The sequence below is a fragment of the Marmota monax genome, unplaced genomic scaffold, assembly GCF_021218885.2.
Source record: "Marmota monax isolate L192 unplaced genomic scaffold, Marmota_monax_Labrador192_F-V1.1 WCK01_AAM20220418_F8-fsc00074, whole genome shotgun sequence".
NCBI classification, from domain to species: domain Eukaryota; kingdom Metazoa; phylum Chordata; class Mammalia; order Rodentia; family Sciuridae; genus Marmota; species Marmota monax.
The window spans coordinates 1,567,821-1,581,489 of record NW_026694232.1 but is presented as its reverse complement, the minus strand read 5'-3'; the positions used below and the strand labels follow the sequence as shown (position 1 = coordinate 1,581,489).

The following is a 13,669-nucleotide window of genomic DNA, read 5'->3' as shown; positions in this document are numbered from 1 at the left end:
TGGATCACCCCCAGTATAATGTATAATTTATCATTTACACTGGGATAATTTTGAAACTGAAAGGGGAAGGCACTAAAAGCATAAATAATCATCACTTGACCTACAACAAGTATAAACTTAGTTACCAAGCAATCACTGATTTGGTTTTCCTACTCATTGCATAAACTTGATACCAGCAGAGAGTCTTATAGTCATAAGTAGATAGAAATCTTTGATACACATTGTGCTGTTATCACTTATAAAGGCAACAGCATATGCTCCAATTTAGAATGCTAAATGCTAAATGCAAATGCAACCACCTCCTTAAGTGTCTTCTCATTACCTCATTACCATGTTTCCATCAAATATTCCCTTCTATTATCTGTGCATGTTTGTTGCCCTCACTAGATTGAGGGTATATCTCATCACTTCTAGAAATATGTAGCTCAGAGTAAAAGTGTTTGACTACATGGGCATACTATCAGGGTGTAGGACCAAACACCCCTGCCTTTATTCTTTATTCAATTATCTCTGAGATGACAGGAAAATTTCTATCACATTCACTTCCTGTCTAAAACAAGGGAAAGCAGCAATTGGTTTGAGCTGTAGTCAGAAGATTGTGAATTAGTTCAGACTGTTTAATGTTAACAAGAGTTATGAAGGGAAAAACTGATTTATTTGTGAGGCAAACATTTACTGAGTGCTTACTAGATGCTCAGTGCAGAAGATTCAAATATAATAAGACAAGAAGCTACTTCAAGTGTATAGAGAAAATTAGTGCAATGGAATGTGATAATGAATTATGTAAGTAAAAGGAACACTTTACAACAGTGGCACCACAAATTAGGATCACCACAGAGAATTAGCAGTTCCAAGAAGTAGTACTGAAAGGCAAAGGAAATTTTATAGAGGAAGTGTTTGCTCTTTGGCCTTAGGAAAGAATATGTGCTTGCAAAATGAATTAGGCAGTGGAAGGGCATTTGAGCCAAAAAAAAAAAAAATGGTTCCATGACATAAGGTAATAAAAAATAATCTTAGATTTAAAAAACTGAAAATAGTTTAGTATGTCTGGGATAAGAGATTTGATAGCAGGCAGAAATATGAGAGAAAGCTATAAATCTTGAATGATACTGAATATCACAAGTTGTTGTTTTATTTCTTTTTTTCTTTTTCTTTTTCTTTTTTTTTTTTTTTTTTTTGTACCAAGGATTGAACCTAGGGGTGCTTAACCACTGGGCAACCAGAGCTTTTTATATTTTATTTTGAGAGAGGATTTCACTAAGTGCTTAGGGCCTCACTAAACTGCTGAGGCTGGCTTTGAACTTGAGATCCTCCTGCCTCAGCCTCCTGAGCTGCTGGATTACAAGTGTGTTTCACTGTGCCCAGCACAAGTGGTTTCAAGGAAGGAGAAACTATGGCAGTAAGAATAAGAATGTGAATGAAAAAAATAAAAATTAACTACCAAGTATTTACAAAGTACTTTGAAGTATTTTGTTTAGCATGTTGAGGCAGGAATGATTTAATACAAATTTACATTGAACATAGCATTTGAAGTTAAAGATATCCTCATACCAACAAGTAACTTTCCTAAGTGCAAAATTTTTATTTAATCAATTTAACTTTCTCTATTAACTTTCTGTTAGATGTGTTATGTCACCAAACACTATCATTGCAAAACCAGGTTTAGAGGAAGAAGGAAAGGAGAACAGAGATACTTTATTAGTATTAGAATGAAATATCCTTTCCCATGTAGCCCTTCTCCACACTCATGGAGGTAATGAGTCCAGTCACCCCACTGTCTTACTGTTTTGTCATCTAACTTGAGAAACCTATTAGCATATTCATTCTCAACGTGCTCTTGGAGGTCAGTTCTCACTGTATCATTTAGAAGGCTAACCCTAACTTGCTATTCTAATTGAAAAAGCTAATATTTCAATCTTCCATCCTGAAAACCACAGTCATATCTCAGCAGGAGTCAAGAAGTTCCCATTTTGAATTTTTTTTTTTACCAAAGTAGAGTTTTACAGGTTGTCAGTTTAGAAAATGATTGAGATTTTTAAGCATTATTGTATTTTATATATATATATATATATATATATATATATATATACTATAATATAATATATAATATATAATATAATATATTATATATATATAGTATATATATAGTATATATATGTGATATATATATATATGTGTGTGTGTGTGTATATATATATAATATATATATATATATATATATATATATATATATATACACACACACACATATATATATATATATATATCACATATATAGATACATATATGAAACCTCTTTATTTATTAAATCAATAGAGAAATGAAAAACATATATTGGGGAATTGCTACTAACACTTTGATAAATCCATCTATTGTTTCTTTTAATATCATTTTCTCTATTGCTCATCTAAATAAACAGGTGGAGAGGAATGTAGATACTATAAACAGGAAGATGGATAGATACATAGTTGGACAAAGAAATAGACAGTATACTTATACAAATTTACATAGCTATGACATAATGGAATTGTTACATATTGTTTTATAACCAAATTATTTAGCTTTTAGTATGACCACCCTTCTATTTTATTATTTTCCTGTAACCCCACTTATTGACTATTAAGTGTGTGATATTATGAATATAGTATAAATTTGTTTAATCCATTATTGTGGCATACTAAACTTGTTTTGAATTCTTTACAAATAAAAGCAAAGTTGTAACATATTGTGCAAACATCACTATTTTAAGGAATTACTCTATACAAAGGCTATTAAGTTAAAAATGGCTTTGTAATCTTTAGAAATACTACATATGCCTCAAGAAAATGTAAAAATAAAAGAAAGCCTAAATTTCAAAAGAATATCTGCACTCAAGGAAAGATTGGCCATTTAATTTTCAACACTCAAGGAAAGATTGGCCATTTAATTTTCAACTCAATGTTTCTTGGTTATGTTAAAACAAAATCTACTATCATGAACAGAGTCCTATATGTTTTATATAGCAACATGCAATATTTAAATTAATTGGTAAAATTAGTCAAATAAAGCATATTTAAAAGTATTGTGAACTATAAAGTTTTGTGCTTCTCAAAATTTACAAGACACTAAAACATCTTTTGAGGATTTCTCTGAGATGCAGATTCCCAAAGTCTATCTGCCCTCCATTCAGATTCAAGAAGTCCATGGCTCTGTGGTAAAATCTGCACTTTTATCAAGTGTGGGAGATCTGGGGGCCAATCACATTTTCTCTATAAAGATTCGGATAACAAATTTAAGCCTTGGAGGTCTCCATCAAATATTTGTCTTTCTTCTTGTTTGTGTTGATCTTTGATAAACCTTTAAAAGTTAAAAAAAAAAAAAAAATTCTTGGCAAACTGGACCATAAGAAACCAGGTCCCAGACCTACTGGCTACAGTTTGCTGAACCATGTCTACCATGATTCTGTTGCAAATAGTCAACAAATAAAAATGTGAGAATTGCTGCCTCAAACTACCTCCAAGAGAGGATCATGGGAACCTGTCATAAGGATAGTTACTTCAATGTGCTATTATTTGATTCAAATTAGTATTGCTGTTGCTCCACACTTCTCTGTATAACCATGAAGACATATCTTTCTGTTAGGTATTTAGCTGTTATAGCTCATGGTGACTTTGTTTGTTTTCTTTGGCCAAATCCTAGAAGGACAGAACACTGATCACTTGTCTACACTAAGCTGTAAGATCACACTCACATTCCCTTGTAAAAGGCATAATGCAATGGTGTTCTATGTTGATGCTCTATGCTTTTTCAGAGGTTGGTCCTGGTTCAAATTCTTAGGGTCGTGATAGAATACATTAAAAGCCAATAATGGCTGATTATGGACTTTGTTATTTTATGCACTAGTACATATAATTTTATTTTCTAATGATGGTTACAACCATTCCCCATCCCACATGGCCTTACAATATGACTTTGGCATTTCACTTGTTAAGAGGTGGTGTCAGTAACAATTATCCCTTGAAATTGATCAGCTGTGTAACCATGGCATGTGACATTATATGACTTCTTAGGTTCAGTCACAACATGCAACAAAGCATCCAAATGGTTCTCTGGGGATACCTGCAGCTGTAATCCTCTGCAACACTGTGAGAAAGCCCACTTGAAGAGGCTATGGGTAAGTGCTATTATCTGAATGTCCTCTCCAAAATTCACATGTTGAAGTCCTTACCCGCTAGGTGATGATATTAGAAGGAGGGGACTGTGGGGGTGATTAGGTTAAGGGTAAGAGTCCTTACAAATGGAATTGTGCCTTATAAACAAGTCCTCAGAATGAGACCCTCTTCTTCTACCATGTGAAGTTAGAGTAAGAAGACAACTACCTATGAGGAAGTGCCCTCATCAGAAAGCATCTAAAAGCTCAAAGACTAGGGCCTTGATCTTAGTTTTTTCAGTCTCCAGAATTGTGAGCAGTGAATTTCTTCAGTTTCTATGTACCCAGTCTATGGTATTCTTTTGCAGCAGCTGAGAAAGACTAAGACAGTAAGGGTTTCAACTAAAGGCCCAAGTGAGGATTCCATCAGAGTCAACATCAGTGGACAAGCCTGTGAGTGCAGATGCCTCTAGATGTTTCCACTCCCCCGCTGTTGAGTCACCATAGTCTTCAGGCCCTCCCAGCAGAGACTGCTGACATTGTGGAAGAAAGAAAAGCCATCTCCACTGTTCACTGTCCAAATTCTTGACTCACAGAAACCATAAGTCACCAGAAAACTATTTTTGTTGATTTGAGGAAATCAATTTTCGATGATTTATTAAGTAGTAATAGTAATTATAACTGCAAATGAGAAGACAAATGCTACTCAGTGTTATTCTTAGTGACATTTGATATATTTATCATCATAAAAATATTATAATTCAACGTAGGCATGAATGTAGTTATGTATAAACATATACCAAAGACATTTTTGAAAACCCTAAAATGATAGATATTTGATTCTTAAAAGAATAAAATTTAGTTGAAGATTTAGGAGACCAAAAACTAATAGCATGTCAATTATTATGTATCAAAGATGTTAGATGTCTAATTAAATGTAATTTAAAAAAACTGACAACAAAACATAGACATAGCAGTGTGTGTGCACATGTCTGTGTGTTTGCATTATATATGTTTAGATGCATACACAAACTCACACACACACATACACACACATCACTATTCATCTGCAATGATAATACAGAAAATAACCTGGAAACTAGAAGATCAAAGAAAATTAACAAGATTTCTTAAAAAGTTTCCACTGACTTTTTCCAAGAATAATACAATCATAGAGAAAAAAACATTAGCATCATTTTAAAATCTCATTTTCATTAGGAGTCCTACTTTCTACTTATATCTGTCCTTGAAAAGAATAGTACTTCCCAGGGAATTTTTAAAAATTTAAATTTTAATATTACCATTCCTAACCATGGTCAGCATTTAAGGAAGGCATTGTTAATCTTAGAAAAAGGTCATATTCAGATTATGCCTATAAATTTGATCCAAGTGAAACCATAAAATAGCAAACTCCAACTCTGCTTTTCCAGGAAGCCTTATAAATTTTCCTTTGCAAGTGCTGCTCTAACTTAACATGTAAACGGGTGAAAAAAATAATTGAAAAAGCACTCATGTTGCATTTGAAAGAAGACAATGTTCAGAGTTGCTTTTAACCTACAACCTGGCCAAAATAACTATAATATAGAAAAATCAGCATCATTTTGCAAAGAAATTATATACTTGACCCTTCTGGAGATAAATGTACTCTAGATAAGTTATGATGCTCTAACTGAGCACAAGGCAATTACCCTGTTTAAGCAAAGTTATATATCAAGGATTTTATATGGCTTTGAGCTGAGATGAAGGGTTAGGTAAGTGACAGTTCTAGCTTTACAATTTGTGAATGTTTGCTTTTATTAGTAAGTAGGAGATTCATTTATGAAGTCCATATGCTGTAATAGTAAACCAATTTGCTTAAGAATTCAACATAAATGACTATAAGATTGTAAGGTTGTATGGAGTTTTTGTTGCATGTCAAAATGCGTTAGAAAGGAAAAGATGTAGATGCACTCACTAGTGAACTTCCCTCTTCGTATCCATCTCCCTTCCTTTACTTTTCTTTCTCCCTCTCTCTTTGCTACTCTTCTGACTCATACACTTCCTTCTTCCCTGACTTTTTATTCTTTTTTCACCAAAGTTGCAAAAATAGAATCACAAAAATATTTTCAAGTCCATACAAATGAAAAAGATAAATAAAAACAAATACATTTAGAACTTACTACACTATATACTATCCCATGTACTATCCTATGTGTTTTACAAGTGTTGCCTTATTTCATACTCACAATAACCCTGTGAGGCAGTTGCATTATTCAGTGTTTCACAACTGTGACAAATACATGAGAAAAACAAATTAGAGGAGGAAAGGTTTATTTGGGCTCATGTTTTTAGAGATTACAATGTATGGTTGGCTAGATGTAAGGTAAAAAATCATGAGAAGGCATAGGGGGAGAAAGCTGCTAAATTTGTGAGAGGCAGGAAGAAGAAGAAGTGTGAGATGAACGGGCCAGGGACATATCCCACTGACCTATTTCCTACAACCATGCCCTACCTGTTCATAGTTTCCACCACATCCTAGTAGTGCAGTCAAATTATCTATGAAATGGATTAGTCCATCGAAGTGGTCAGAGCTTCATGATCCAAACACTTCCATAAAACCCCACCTCTGAACATTGCTTTATTGGCAACCAAGACCTCAACACGTGAGACTGTGGGGAACATTCCAGATCCAAACAATATAGAAGGTGCCACCATTGCAAAAAGAAACAGAGGTACACCAATATTGCAGTTTGCCCACAGTTATGAGCCTAGTTATCAGAAAAACAGCATTTGAATTTAAACATTGTGGCTTCTAACTCTGCCCTCTTGACTACTGGTTCTGTAAGTGAATTTTTGTCACAGGTTTTATTTACTGTAGACCAAACATACATTAATTATTTTTTCGTATAAAAGGCATTCAACTGAGAAATATTAAATAAAAAGGAAAGTATCTAAAAGCTCAAATTCTTGCAAGTCTTAGAAATCTATAAGAATTAGGAAAATATAAGCAGAACTGAACTAGAAAGTAGTTGTGGGATTGCTACTCATTTTCTTCTATCTTATTAGGGAGAATATTTTAAGAGTAAGAAGAAGTCCTCAAGTGTTATCTCCAATTTGATTCCTATAGTTAATAAAAATCAAAATGCTCAATGGTCACAATTTCAGGAATTTTATAGAAAGTTTTCTCAATTGCATGTAGAACAAAGCTGTGTTCTATTCTCCATTTGACAATTTTATTAAAGAATATATTTGGAAAACCTCAATGAAAACAGAAAATATGGTAGCTCAGGCTTTCCTGAATTTTGAATTTTTTTTTTTCTTTATCCATTCCCCTATTTTTTGTTCATGCTAAGCATGTGTTTTACCACTGAGTTGCACTCCTTACCCCAGTCTCAGGGATTCAGTGTTAGAATTTCAAATATTGGAAAGACTTCAGGTAATAGGCAGCATAATACTGAAAAAAATTATATCTGCAAACAGACCTCAGTGAAAATTGCTGCTTTTCCTGTTGTGATCCATCATGCAAGTGGGCCTTTGCAAGACTCAGTTTTGCTATCTGTAAAGTGCCAATGCCCTTATTAAACTTGTAGGTTGGTTATAAGGGATTATATGACATTATGTCAGAAAAAGTGTTTGGCTCAGAGCCTGTTCTATGGATGCTTATTTCTGGCTTACCTCTCATTTCACAAACAGTGAATACAAATATCTATCTATACCTATTGTGGTAAAATTGGGTGATCTTTCCATACCCTTATTTTGTAGACGTCTCACAACTGAAGATACATTTTTTACTGTATACAGTATATTACAATAAATTTGCATTTAATATATAGTGAGATTAATAAAGCAATTAAGTGCTAAAGAAATACATTATATATACTTTTAATAAATGTTTCTATTTCACAAAGAGTAGGGTGTTGTATATAAAACAAATATTTGTTGCCTACAGGTAACTTTAAAATTATAATGTGCATATAAGGAGAAATTAGCTTAGAATTTTGCAAATATTGGTTATAATACTAGTTTAGCTTTTTTAATTAAATGACTCACATATAAGCAAATGTTTTAAATCCAGTTTTCAGACAGGAATCATAAACCAGCAGGAGATCAGCAATAGTCACTAACTACTATATTTGGGCAAGTTGCTTAGCAACTCTGGAACTGCAATTTTTTTAAGCTCTTTATTTCAGCTAACAAATATTTATTGAATACCTACTACATGCATGTTGCCAAGAGATAGACACAAACAGCTCCATGAAGAGAATATTATTTTTATCATTTCTTCCTTTGGGAAAAAAAAAAAAAAAACCTGTTTCACAGCAGTTTCAAAACTTGCCTATAGTCTTAGATGAGTGAAATGAAAGGAATTGAGTTTGAATACCAGCCTGATAACTTCCAAAGACCTTGTTGATTTTTATTCTACTGACTATTGTGAAGCTCTAAATTAACCATCTTTGGCAACACATCATTCCTGTAACTCTTTCGTAACTGTTTCATAGCTATCCAAATCATAATATTCAGGAGGAATAGAGGCCACACCTCAGGTTTCTTTTTTATTTCCTAGAGCACTACGTAATTCATGAGTGTTTTGTGGGGTGCTGTCTTTGAAAGGCTTGTTGTTAGTCCCTGATGAGATAGGTACAGATATTAAGAATGCTAATTTTTCTATGGCAATATGACAAAAAATTTCCTATCTGTAGAACCCAATGATAAAATGTCATATGCTTTATTTTTAAAACCTGATTTTTAATCTCCCTAGCCCTTTTTGAAATTCTCAATTTGGAAGAGTAAAGGACACTATACTGCATGTATTTAAAATGAATAATTTGATCAGTGTTGACATGTGTTTACTCATGAAGTCTTCACCACCATCAAGACAGCAAACATTTTCATCAACACCATACGTTTCTTTGTTCCCCTTTACCAAAATGTCCTTCTCTGCAGCCATATAGACAATAAATAACATATAAATGTGAGCATAGTCCAATATAACTCAATTTATAAAACAGGCATTAGGATTGATTTGGCCTTTATTTCATAGTTTGCTGACTTCTGCTCAAGATATTCCAGAGACTTTAAAAAGCAAAGTCAAAACAAGTCAAAACACAAGAACAAATGTCTGGATTTTTTCTAAAAGCATAGAACCCAGCTAGTGTATTGTTAGAACAATCCTAATGCAAAGTCTCCCCTTATCCACAGTTTCCCTTTCTGTGGTTTCAGTTACTCTCCATCAAATGGGTTCTGAAAACATTAAACAGAAAATTCTAGTATTAATAATTTATAAGTTTTAAATAACTTTTATCATAGTATACTGTTATAGTTGTTCTAGTCTATTATTAGTTATTGTTGCGAATTTCTCACTGTGATTAATTTATAAATTAAACCTTACCATATGTTTGTGTATGTAAGAAAAACATAGTATATATAGGGTTTGATACTATCTGTGGCCTTGGGCACCCACTGGCGTTGCTGTGGATAAGGGATGGGGTATTTGCTATAATAACTTATCTTCTATTTTGAGATGGGTTGTTACTTCAGTTACTTGATTCAGGTTTACTTTTTCAAGTGATCTTCAGGAATATAATGTGAAAATAGCTCTTATTATGATTCTTGATTCCCAAATTCATTTATTTTTATCTTCACTCAATTTAGCTACATTAAATATATGAACTTATGTAGAGGAACAAGTCTAAGAGTAGGCATTTCATAAAAAATCTAAGCAGAACTACATCTAAGCAGATCAAGTTCATTCTGTGAGTAATAATTGTTCACTGTATATCCGGAATACAAAGTAAATAACCCCTTAGAATTCTCTGAAATGAAGATACATATTTTTAAAAACTATAGTCAGTTTCGGAATATCATCTCCATGCAAATGGAAACACACATACAGGGATGCCACCCATCCAGCTCCTCACCAAATACTCTGAAATTGTGAACGGTGAACACTTATCTCTAGATTTAATGGAATTCTGAGTCACCAAGGTATTAATTAGCTTCTCAACCATGAGAGCACTGTTTTCCTGACAATATAATTCATTAATCATAACAACATTATGTTATGCAACATTGCTTTTCTATATACCATTTTTGCAAAATGAATAATCACTTTTCCACCATCATAATGGGAAAAAAAAATAGAGCAAATGGAAAGCAGCAATAAAATGGCAGTGATCCCATCTTTATTTTTTAAAGTTTGCTAGACTTATTACACTTTCCAGATCTCTATTTATCTTATACTTTACAGAATAATATGTTAGGAAAACTGATTATAAAACTTGAGATTTAAGTAGAATATCATCACATAACTTGTGTTACAAAATTACTTTCTCTTAGATAATTTTTATATGAAAATAAATTGATTATGTAGGATATTTATTAGAGTATAAAGCTTAAAAGGACAAAACAACGTATCAAAAATTTAAAATGGAAATCTTATATTTATTCTTTACTCAAAAGTATATGTCATAAAGTATGCATTAGTCTGAACTGGCATAAAGTACAACAGTTCAGTTTATTGCCCCATATCAGCTCCACCACTACAAATCAAGTGCAACTCTTGAAATAGGAGCTTGGAAAGGCAAAAACAGTTATTGAATCCTTCTAAAGAAGAAACTATAAATATGTTCAGTATATTCCTGAGGTCTATTTTGTTCTTCTTCTTAACCAGTATCAGTTTACAACAAAAATACATGAACCAGAATTTTTATTATAAACCATATTTCTATTCTATCTGAATGTGGAAAGTTTGATGCATCTGCCAATGACTCTTAATGTCTTCAAAGAACACTAGGGCAACTACAAGATAATCTCTCATTAATATTGATTTAGAGCTACAAGACTGGAAGAACAGTTAACCTGAAGATGAATATCTTTTGCAGTTCATTTTCCAGCCTCTGTAAGAACAATCATATTAAATTAACTTTAAAAAAAAAAAAAAAAAAAAAAAACCTTTGAGGGCTGGGATTCTGGCTCAGTGGCATTGTGAGGCACTGGACTCCATCCTCAGCACCACATAAAAATAAATATATAAATAATAAAGGTATTGTGTCCATCTACAACTAAAAAATAAAAAATAAAATAAATAAAATAAAACCCTTTGAATATGTGGATCTTTTCAACTTCAGAAATGACTGGAGTAGAAGAAGCTAATACCCCAGAAATGGAAAAGCAAGACCTTAATCTTACTCTAGGCAGGACACAGCATTACAGTACTCATTTGAAAAACTACATTTGTATTCTTGTACATTGTACAGATCACATGACTTTATGAGGGCAGGATTTTTCATAAACCCTGTCAATTTTGTACCAAAAAGGATGGCAGTTAAAAGAGCTAAAATCATAACCAATATACTATACTTCCTCTATCATAATATTCTTCAAACTTTTATTATATTTTACTTGTCTTCCATCACATTGTATGTTTAGGAGAACAAATATAATGTTTTCTGTTTGATATTTTCCAAGTGCCTAACTATAATTCTTTCACAGTGTTTGTATTTAAGTAATATTTTAATGATAAAAACTATGATATCATAAAACCTATAGAATAGTGCCTAAAACTTTTTGGTGTCGTTATTAAAGAAGAAACTGAAAACATTTCTTAAGTATTCACATATTACACTGGATTTAGAGTTTCCCAAATTGAGATTTGAAGGTTACCAATATAAAGACAATTGAGTTAACAGACTAAATTGGATACTTATTTCCTCATTTCTAATTAACTAAATCAGTTATGAACTCTATGTTTTTACAATGAACTCCCAATAGACTCTGCTGAAGAGTAAAAGGTGAGAAATCCTATGTTAGATGCTAAAAATAAGAGATTATTGTCCTTGTTGTTAGTAATAGTAGTACTATTAATAGAAGTATTAGTAGAAATAAATAAGTAATTACTGAACAGATATGGTGGATGAATTTTTGATTGTTTCAAGTTTATGCCAGACACAATGCTAAGTAATTTAATTTATGATCTTCAAGATGAATATTTATTGTAATTTCAAGGATAAAAAAACATGATTCAGAATAGTTATGAAACTGGACTATAGTCATATATCATGGAAGTTTACAGAGATTAGACACATGGGGCAAGATATAAAATTTTATATAGTTCCCAAATCCAAATGTGGTTCACTAAAGTAGAGATCAGAATATGTGCCATATCTGTTGTTTTCACTAAAGGCAAACATGTTCAAACAATTTGGGAGTTCATTCTCCTTCAAAAATGAAATAGTCTACTGGGTGGCAAGTATCTTTCAATTGTATGTGTTAAGTCTGGCTGGTAAGGCAACATGGCTATCTAATTGGAGAAGATACCAAAAAAAATCAAATTTTAAGTGAACTATTTTAATGATTGGTTATCCATTTTCATATAGTTTAATTATATATAAGATTTTACCCCCCAAAAAGAAATTTTATGATGAAGTTTTTAAAAAAAACACCATAGTTGATCTAAAATTTATGAAAATAAACTAAGTGTCAGGATCTACAATTAAGAGACATGATTCACTCTTTCAAAAACCTGTTGTAGTTTAATAATCAAAGACTCCCAAGGTCATAAAGGGATTTTCAGAAGAAACTGGAAGAACCATTTATAATGTGGCTCATGAAGCAAAAAGTAGTTCAAAGTCGGGGAAATCATCTCAATTATCAAGGATTTGAGAGGGGGGGAAATGTATCCACTCCATGACTAAACCACTAAAGTTCCAAGGAATCCCCTCTAAGGAGAAGTTACTTTATTATTATTATATAAGAAATATCCTTAACTAGAAGGACAAAAAGGCATTAAGTTTCAGCAGAGCCAAAAGGCAGATATTCTTTTCTATTATTAATTTTCTAGTAAGGTAAACACATGAGACTAACAGTGATCTTAAACATGTTCCTATAAAACTTTGTCACAAAATTAAATCTTCGAATTTTAAGCAATGCTAACTTCACTGTGAATAGAGAACTTTACAGTATTTTGTTACTTACAGAACTTGCCAATGGAGCACCTGAGTGGGAAACTAAGGAGAGGCCAGCAATTCACCAATCAGTACTAAAGTAATATGTCCAATGACTATTCATTTTAATATAATTAAATTCAGTAGATGTTTTATTTAGCTTTCTCATCACTCTGACAAAAGATCTGACAAGAACAATGGAGAGAAGGAAACGTTTATTTTGGCTCATAGTTTCAGAAATTCAGTTCATGCTTGGCCAACTCATAGTTCTTGGCCAAGGTGAGGCAGAACATCTTGGCAAAACAGCATAGTGCAGGAAAGCAACTTAGAACATTGCAACCAGGAAGCAGAGTGAGCTATACAAAATATTAATCCCAAAGAATTATCCCCCAGAGACCTACTTCTAGCCATACCCCATCTACCTATGGTTACCACACAGGTAACCCATATAGATAGATAAATTCACTGATCAGGTTAAGGATCTCATAATATAAAAATTTTACCTCTGAAAATTCTCATATTGTCTAACATGAACTTTTTCTGTCCCTGGGCCCCCCAAACCTCATGTCAGTCTCACAAAGCAAACTATATTTGGTCCATTTACAAGATTTCCAATAGT

At 32.5% G+C, this 13,669-nt stretch overlaps 1 protein-coding gene across 8 annotated transcripts in view; it reads right to left on the bottom strand.

Annotated features, from left to right (window-relative positions):
* The window catches only part of Naaladl2 (N-acetylated alpha-linked acidic dipeptidase like 2), a 1,254,678-nt gene that overhangs the window by 827,111 nt on the left and 413,898 nt on the right, over window positions 1-13,669 (bottom strand). The window lies entirely within an intron of this gene.